This window comes from Dromaius novaehollandiae, chromosome 8 (genome assembly GCF_036370855.1).
Source record: "Dromaius novaehollandiae isolate bDroNov1 chromosome 8, bDroNov1.hap1, whole genome shotgun sequence".
Taxonomy (NCBI): domain Eukaryota; kingdom Metazoa; phylum Chordata; class Aves; order Casuariiformes; family Dromaiidae; genus Dromaius; species Dromaius novaehollandiae.
The window spans coordinates 11,404,834-11,414,276 of NC_088105.1; positions in this window are offsets into that span (position 1 = coordinate 11,404,834).

Below are 9,443 nucleotides of genomic sequence, written 5' to 3' on the forward strand. Positions count from 1 at the left end.
TCCCACCCTTCCAAAGGTGTGGCCAGGGCCTGCCAGCCTCCCAAAGGCCAGGGCTCAGCTCCCTTTCTCCAGAGAGGATATCTCTGAAATCCTGCTGACCTGGTATCTCCTCCTGCTTCTTCGGTGGCTCTGCAGACGAGGAGAGGGGAGCAGGACACATGAAGTGACGCCTGACAGATCAGGGTGCAGCAGAGCTGGCTGAGAAACTTGGCGCCGCTCTTGTCAGGAGCGCAGGCTGTGCAGCCGCCTGCCTCTCAATTTTCTAGCACACTCTAAATGAATAAAATGTATCGGTCCTCTAGCATGTGTCATACAAAAAGACAGCAATTTTCTTACCAATTCAAATATTGCACTTACCTCTGCAATGAGGTTTTTTTTTTTTTTTTTTAATATTCCTTGCCATTGGGACCCGTGACCATGTGCAACTCCATACCCTTCAATAATGCAGGGAAGAAAACAGCAGGCTTGTCTGGGATGACAGCAAATTTGGATCAAGTATGAAAGAAAAACAAAGGCCCCATCTCAAAGAGTGGCAGTTTGGTCTTCAATTTGCAAAGATTTGTGCCCATGCAAATCCCTATTTTGAGCAGAGGCTGAGACTTCTGGAATGACAAACTATTTCCAGAGCACTTTAGGCTAGGTCAGATCAGTGCTGGCCATCCTAATAAATGATTACTCATTAGCCCCTCCGCTCCCCAGGCTCTGCAGGCTCAGCATGCACTCTCTGAAGCACACGAACGTGTCTCCTGCTGCTCGGAGGCAGGCAGCAGCCTCCTCAGCTCTCCTCCTGGTTCCGGCACCAATTTGCTGTGCAGCTGTCCATGAGTCCTTCAGCAGCTCTATGCCTTGCTTTCCCCATCCTGTAAAGCAGTGGCACTAATAGGTGTCCCCCAAGAAAGCCTGCCACTCTTTTCAGGACTATCCATCTTTTTGCAGTGACTGCTGCAGCCACGAGGTTCACGGTGTGAAAACCCCCTTCTGAGGATTCCTAAACATCGCCGCTCCGCAGCTGAAGTGCCAAGGTGGTCGCACAGTGGGTGCACCCCAGCCTGATAACTTTTTCTCTCACCATCAGGATGGTTTAACGACAGAATCAATATTTTTGCATTGCTCCTCTGATGATGCAGCTTTAAAGAGTTCTCTCATCACAGTTATTTGGCAGTATCTGTGATTCCTTCATTTACAAAATAAATCATGCAAGTCTGCCTCCCTTCCTTCCTGCCCAATGCTCCCTCTGCCACATGGCTCTGGCTCCAGGGCCTGTATCTCCTTTCTCCGGGGTTGTCTGGGGGGTGGGGGGGGCCTATAGGACACATCTTTGGGGGGTGGGGGAGCATCCTGCCCCACTGCAACCTGGGTGCAACAAGAAGCCAGCAAAAAACTGTGGAGCAGAAAGCAATGATGGTGCTGGGTGAGACCAGCACAGCAGCTTGATGCGCAGCAGAAATCCATGTGGGATTCTGCCCCCCCTAAATAATCACAAAATAATCTGGCCTGGTGTTTTCTGCCCTTGCCACCTGCTTCCTTGCAAAGGAAGACCTGCTGCTCCCACTGAAATGAGAGGGGAAGAGGTGAGAATTACTTTCTGTTGGTCATGAGAAAGCTGGAAGGACACAGATCCCTGCTGCTGTCAGCACCCCCAGTCCTGCTCCTGCAGACTGCCTCCAGCCCGCTGCCCCCCGGGAAGCCCTGGCCAGGCAGATGCCAACTCCCTCCTCAAAACCACGAGCTTGTGTTTTAGCAGCTACATAAGCAAGGTCCAAGGGAACTTGGATTTTGATTAGATCCCTCATGTCTGAGGGTTCGTAGAGTAATTACACTGCATATTTTACATGGATGTTAGGAAACCAGAACAAAGAAATAACAGCAATGAGCATATCTGAATGTGTATAGCTGTGTGTGTCTGCGTGTACCTGCGAGACCTTTTTATTATTTTCCTTTCCCCCATAACTTAAGTAGTTATGCAGCTGATGACTGCAGCACAGGCACTAACAAACTATTCCCAGAGCTGGGACGCTCACAGAATTGCCCTCCCATGGGAATTTCCTTATATCTGCCAGAGGAGCAGATCCCGCAGCCTGTCCTTCACTGGGGGCAATACTGGGTGTCCCTCCTCGACCTAGCCACTCACGCTCGGGAAACTCATCGTAATGCGCTGCCTTTAAGTCCCACAGCTCTGCTATAAATTTAATTTAAACTCTCCAATAGATTAAAAACCCACAGGGCAAAGGAGAAATAGATGCGCTCACACACAGAGCACGCTCAGAGAATCCTAATTTTTGAAGAAACCAAGTTCAGAAATAACAGCTATGTTTGGGGAAAGCCACCAGGAGGAGCCAGGAGCAAGAGCTTCTCCCCGCTTCCCACGGGGCTCCCCGCTCCTGAGGGGCGCCTGCTCCCTGGAGCCCCCCTTCTCGCAAAAATAGTCTGTCTGGTTAGCTCGGGCCCTTTCATTTTCTCATACTTCTGCTTATCCTTGTAAGGTACAACTGTATTTTAGATATGTGCAGTCCCAACGAGCAGTTATTCTGGACAGAATGAGATGTTTAGGACTCCACCACAACAATGCAGCGTCTGGCGCAGCAGCGGGTGCCTCCAGAAGCAGGACACAGACGCGGCACAGGGCATTACAGGCAAGGGAATAAGAGACGGGGCACAAGCCGGCGCTGAAGACCACACAGCCATAAACCACTCGCCCAAGGTGGTTAGAGATATGCAGAGCTAGAGCTGAAAACATTGGTTTTAGGATTAACAAAGAGACCAAAGAAATAGCACCTAACTAACATAAAATGCACCATATACAGTAAAACCAGTTGCAGCCTGAACTTGCAGACTGGTACACAGAGAGCAAGGTGTAAAAGCAGCTTATCAAAAAAAGAAAAATGACCCCGAGCAGATCTTAGGAGAAAGGAGAAACCACTGGCATCACGTTCCCCCCAGAGAAGAGGCAGGGATGCCCAGCACGCGCAGCCGTTAACCTCTCCACCAGCCTGCAGCCCTTGGCCTTAGGGCCCCAGGGTGGCACGAAGCTAAGCGGTGCACCAGGGAAGGGACAGATGCTAGGAAACATGCGCTGGTTGCACAACAACGTACAACAATTTCAAGTGTGTTATTGCTCTTGAGACTTTTGGTGTAAAGCTATATTCAATCATTTTACTCTTTGCTCTCTTCTGTTTTAATAATTAAACCTGGACTAATAAAATTCTGGACTGTGAAGATTTTAATCAAGCTAACAATAAATCCTCGGCTTTCCTATTAACATGGGTTTCCCCTTTTTTCTCATAACAAGATTTTGAGTGGGATGTCAAGACAGCCCAGGCACCGGGGCACACGGTGCTGAGCGTGGGCCAGAGCACTCTCCAGGCTTGCACCTTCCTGACTCTGCCCAGCATGGCCCAGCCTTCACCGCTTGCTGGTGCCCCTTCGACACCACAGGGACTTCTGTGACATCTGCTGCAGGCTAATGACATCAGAGAGCTGCCCACTGCATGGTGGTGGTCCAGATTCAACTCTTCTCTGTTCACCCCTTCGGATTCGGGCTCTAGAGAAGAGGACGATGCTCAGCCTTGGCTCTCTGGCCATGGCTCTCTGCGCCCTGGTGCTGCTGCCTGGCAGGCTGGGCCTCAGCCCCAGCAGCACCTGGGTCAGATTCAGGAGCAAGGCTCTGGCACTGGCTCCAGCTCCAGCTCCGGCCCCGAACGCCGATGCCGAGCCCCTGGCCTGGCTCCTGCCCTTCTCACTGCAGCAGCTTTGGGTCAACTTAGCCTGGCTGACCACTACGTGGGTGTTTTCTGTAGGTTGGCGAGCCATGTGCCTGCTCAACGGGGCTCTGCTCATCCATTATCTCAGCAGCTTAGCGCATTGGTCCTGGAGAAAGGTGAGCTGTAGGGGTTGGATGGGCCAAGGAAAGCCAGGGCCAAGAGCCCTTTAATGGAGAAATCAAAACCAATGCAGGCAAAAAAGCCTCAGCAGAGCATGCCATGGGCTTTCTTAGTCCAAGGTTTTCTTATCCCAGCTCACCTCCCGGATCAGTCCAGCGAGGCTGGTATTTCTCCAGAAGCCCCCTGCCCATTCCATCACCCTCTCATTTTCAGAAGATGCTGCGAGCAGCTGCAGTGCCCCTGGAGACAAACTGCCAGGGCAAATGTAGCTGCAAGAGCTACGAGGTGCTCTGTCGTGCAGAAGTAAACGCCATCCTCATCAGCAAGCATCTGCGGCGCCTGCGCCACCTCTGCCGGGAGGATGCCAAAAGCCAGCTGTCGAAAAAGACGACGGAAGACGCGGGCGACGAGGAGCTTTCTGATTGCTACTGCAAGCCCAACTCCAGCACAGAGCCGGAGGACGCCAGGCGATTAAAGGCAACGTTGCAAGCAAGCCGCTGTCTGTGTGATTTGGGAGGGTGCTGCTGGGGGGACGGGAGGAGCTGATGGATGGGCACTGGGAGCAGGAGACGTACATGACTCCCCGAGCAGATGGCCATCCTGGGTGGAGGAGCCAGGAGATAGCTGGCCTTGTAACGAAACTCAGGGAGCCCTGGGGACACTGGTCGGAGCTCGGCTGGTGAGGAAACAGCTTTGCACCCCGTTGCACGGGCACTCTCTGGCCACGTGGCACCCAGCAGCAGGAGCACAGCAAAGCTGAACCAGCCGGGGTGGTTGTGGAGTGAAGGCGTCAAGCTGCTCCCCAGGCCCTGCCAGCAAGTGTGGTCCCCTGCACGTGGCTCAGCAGAAGGACCACTGGGTCTGTGCCTTCCCTCCAGGTCTGAAGGGGTGGCAAAGGGCCTGCCTGTGGTCACAGGTGACCCTGATCTCAGCAGCTGAATTGATTGTCAGCTCCAAATAACATTTAAAACATAGGTAGCCTCTAATGTTGGTCTTCCCTTCTTCCCTGAAACCTCTCATATCACGAAGCTTGGGCTAACCTGCCCAGCCCAGGAGTCCCTCACAGTCCATCTGTCTGTGGCAGCGGGCAATGTCCTTGGCCTTTTCACCTCAGAGGTTTGTAGGAAGGAGATCAGCTTCCAGGTCTACCAGAGTTTCAACATCTCTGACTTCCCCAAGCCACAGCACGGTGCAGGAGCATGTAACCTGGGAGAGGGAAAGGAGGAAAGGATTTGAACTAAACAGAGCAGAATTCCCTGAACTGGTTGTCTACCAAATTCATTGGCACAGGACAGCGCAGTGGGGCTGGAGGTACAGAGGTATCCCTGCACTTAAAAGCTTTCAGACAAAATAACAGAAGGAAAATCCAAGAGGCCATTAAACACAGAAAGCCTGTCTCTGGTCCAGGATGTCCTTCTGCTGCCGACTTAGCAACAGGCAATACTGGGTGAGGGAGAAATATAGCTCTGTGTTACATTCAGGCTCTGGGCTTGCCCTTCTTAATGCACATATGCACAATTTCCCGGAGCATCTGCTGCTGGTTCCTGCTAGGGAGAGGAAAAGAGGCTGGAAGCTCCACTGAGCAGGCAGCCTTGCTGACTCTGGCTGTCGTGGGGTGAAATGCTAGTTACTAAAGCTTTTCATTTCTGAAGACCCACCAGGGAAGGGACTACACCAGGAGGCAGTGCCCAGCACCTTATTACAGGGCAAGGGCAGTCTGCAGAAGCTCTGCCAGCAGAGCACCCTCCCAGACAGCACTATGGAGCAAGTGTGCTCCAGGGGCAACCAGCCAGGAGAGGGAAAAGGCATTTTGCAGCAAGACCTGAAGACAGAAAGAGAATGTGGGCTGCAGGAAGCTTGAGATGAATGAGAGAGCTGAGATATTGGCAATTAGGAATCGGAAAAGCAAATACAAACAGGGACAAGGGAGGGAAAGAGAGCAGAGCAGACACCAACACGGGGTGAGGGTCTGCAGGAGGGCATTTGGGGCCAAGCCCAAAGGCAGCATGAGATTCTCAGTGCAGCAGTGGGGGGAAAGAGGAAGCAAGTGTCTAAGAAGCAGAGTAAAGAGGGACTAAGCAGGGGAAAGCCAGTCCAAGGAGGATGGGGAAAGGGTGAAGACAGATTGCAGTTCAGGGTAGGTCCCACTTAGGTGCCCAGTCCTTTTGCATGAGCAGCTGCATGACTTTTTCCACCACTGAGATCTTCAGGGCCCCCAAAAAGCAGCAGCACCACCTCTGCACCTTCAGCAAGAGCTGACCTGGGGAAACAGTGAGATCTTTCTGTCCAACTGAAGGGCAGAAGACACAGGCCCTGCCACTGCACTAAAAGGTAGCCCCAGCACAGCTGCACTCAGGGCTTTCCTGCTACCACCCAGATCATCCCTACAGCACTCATCCAAATCTACACCCTTGCTGTTAGCTGCCTCCCCCTCTTTGCTCCACAACTTTAAATCAGTTCCCTGCTCAGTACCCAGAGAGAGGACCCAGGTGTGCCCTTTCTTGGAATGATGAAGCAGTGCTAGCAGTTCTGCAGAACTTAGTGAGTCATTAGCTTAATGAGTCAGAGGTGTGGGAGGAATGGACAGACCCTGGCAAGAGGCAGCTGGACCACATTTCATATTAGCACGTGCAGGTCAAGGGGGACGTGGAGCTCTGAGGAGCTAGCCATGGCTCTGGGTTATGAGCAGGGGGACTGGTGAGGATACCACTGTGTCCCTGGCTGGGAGCAAGCCACTGCAAACCTGTCAACCCCTTAAAACAGTGATGAGGTGCCTGTGGCACAGGAGCTGGGCAGTAGCACCGGTGCCTCCCAGCGCAGCTGAGCAAGGGGCGGCTGCAAGGTTTCCCCATGCCCACAGCAGAGCACAGAGCTGCCTCCAGCCCCAGGGCTGTGAGCCCGTCTGGTGCAGGAGGCAGCCACCCCATGGCCACTGCCGTCATTTAAGCAGCGATTACCCAGTGTGAGTCATCCTCCCAGCCCGAATGAGCTCCAAAGAGCTGCTCCCTGCTGGGGCTGCTCTTTTGCTGCAATATTAAAAAGGTCAAGCCTTGAGGGAAGTGCAGGCTCAGAGGCAGCTGCTGGAAATCCCCACGGCAGGGACAGGGAGCACTGAAACATCCATCAGCCTGGAGAAGGGATAAATCTGGCATCGACTCGTCTCGTCCCATCTGAACCTGGACCTCAGAGGTCCACCAAAGCTGTCTACTGAGGCCTTCCAGGCGGCTGGCACAGGCACGGAGAGGGCTGCGGTATTGCTTCGCTGGCCTGCGACTGAGGGCGAAAGCCCCAGGCAAAATGGAGCAGCTGAAAAAGCAGCAAATCCCTGGAGAAGATGCCGGGAGCCATTCTGCCACCTCCATGCCCACATCGCTGGGACCTGCTGCGGCTGGCAGCCCCTGTGCACCAGGGCTGAGCAGGAGGGGACTTCTCACTGGGAAGAGAGGCTGCCCGCTCCTCCCGAGTTACCTGTGTATCCACTGTACCTGAGCCCCGCGCAGCCAGCAGAGCGGGATGACCCACACGCCGTCTGCCCCTGCTAACAGCCAGAGAGGGACCTGCGCAAGGGAGCGTAGCACAGGCCTGTGGCCTGTGGAAAATTTTTAAGGGAATTATAAATGATGCAGCAGAAGGCTTGCACTTGCCACTAGGGAGTCTGACAGCAGCAAAGCATCTGCATTTTTAAATGTTAAAAAAAATAATAAAAACTTGCACCACCCTCATCCATCTCGGGCCGTTAAAGGCCCTTTGGGCAGGTTTTGCAGTGGTTCTGGCCAAGTCCAGCTCTTTATTTCAGATTTAAACCTGCTTCTACTTGAGAGGACTTTATGGGACATGCCATAAACGGACTTACCCATTTGCAAAAAAACAGTTTCACCCTTGCCTGCTCGCCTGCTAATGCTAATGCCACCCTGCCTGCCGGGTCCCTTGAGAAAATTCGCTTGACTGTCATCCGCCTGTGAGACTCACTGGGAAGGGCTGAACTTGTCCCTCTCTGCTGCCAGGGAGCACGGAGGGGTTTCCCGCGGGCAGCCCCGGCCACGCGGCTGTCGGGACTCACCGGGTGGCTGAAACCAGAGCCGCCAGCTCCAGCAGCAGCTTTCTGGCCAAAGCCGTCAGTGCACAGGGAGTTTGTCTCCAGGCTGGGCCCTGCCTTGCCTTGCTGAGCCGCCACTGCCCGAGCCTGCTCCCATGCCGGGGCTGGACAGAGGAGACGGGAAGCACCAGCATCCGTTTGTTCCATCTTTATTTACCGGGGAGGCGAGACCTGTATTTCACCTTGAGAGCTGTCTCGGACGAGCAAAGCCCCGAGAAGCCTCGCCAGACCCGCAGGGCTCCAGCCCCTCTTACCCAGGGCAACGCACTGTCGCTGCAGTAGTTCAGCCCGCGCCAGCCCTTGGCTGCAGCAAAGCCGGCGCGCACTGGGAAGCGTCTGCAGACAGGGAGCAGGGCGACCGGCTGCCCCGTGCCCCCGCCGCAGAGCACGAGGCAATGCGTCTGCCCCAGTGGCGCTTGCCAGGCAAACTGCTGCCCTGCTTGTCCTCTTGGTTAAAGTCAAAGCCTGTCTCCGATCGCCTTGGGGCTGGAGCACGATGGGGCATTGGATTGCTAAGGATTTAAGCTTTTAACCATGCAGAGCAAGAGCAATGCTCTGGAAGGCAAAAAGCCCCGGTGGGAGCGAGGCTAAGGGACCTGCTCCAGGTCTTGGTGGGATGCAAGATTAACCCTGGGAAACTGGCTTTGGTGGGGCAAGCCGGTCCCGGCAGCAGGGGCCAGAGGAGCTTTCCTGGTTCCCGTCCCACCATGTGCCATTCCTGGTGCCCCAGCCTGGTGGCACGGCCCCACCGGGCCCCCGGGGCTGCCGTTCTTGCAGTGCTGCCAGGTTAGGGGAGCCCAGGTCTCACCCTGAGCAGGGCAGTGCCCTCCCTGGGCAGCCCCACAGCCGCAGCACGCTGCAGGAATGCCGCATCCTCCACCTGCACGCAGGGGGATGGACACAGCCCAGGCAAGGGGCAACAGGGTCTTCTGGGCATCCAGTCTCACAGAAGGCAGCTGGGACCTACATGCTGGGCGAGCTGCGAACGTGCCACAGAGGGACAAGCATTCAGGAGCCCAGGGACCATCGCACACCACCAGTCTGCCCCAGACAGGCTGCTCGAGAGCTACCTGACATGATCTGCTGCCCCTGTCCTTCAGGAGAAGCTGGTTCTCCCTCACCATCCTACAGACTCGACTTTGCCTATCTGAGAGCAACACCATTGCAGGTGGGGAATGGCAGAGCTACCACCAGCCTCCTGCAGCCCAACCTCTGGGCTTGGGATTGAGCCTGGGGCTTGGCCAGGAGTCCCACCACACACATGGCCACAGAGCTCCAGAGGGGCGGAAAGGACCCTGGGTGCCATCCCCACCCAAGCCAGGCATTAAGACTGCTATAGATGCAAGCTACCATGCTTAGATGACCGCAGCCCCAGCACCACCCACCAGGTCGTTGCTGGCGGGTGCCACACCAGACACCCCCCTCCTCGTGGTAGGAAGGGGTGTCAGCCATGGCACAGGGGTGCT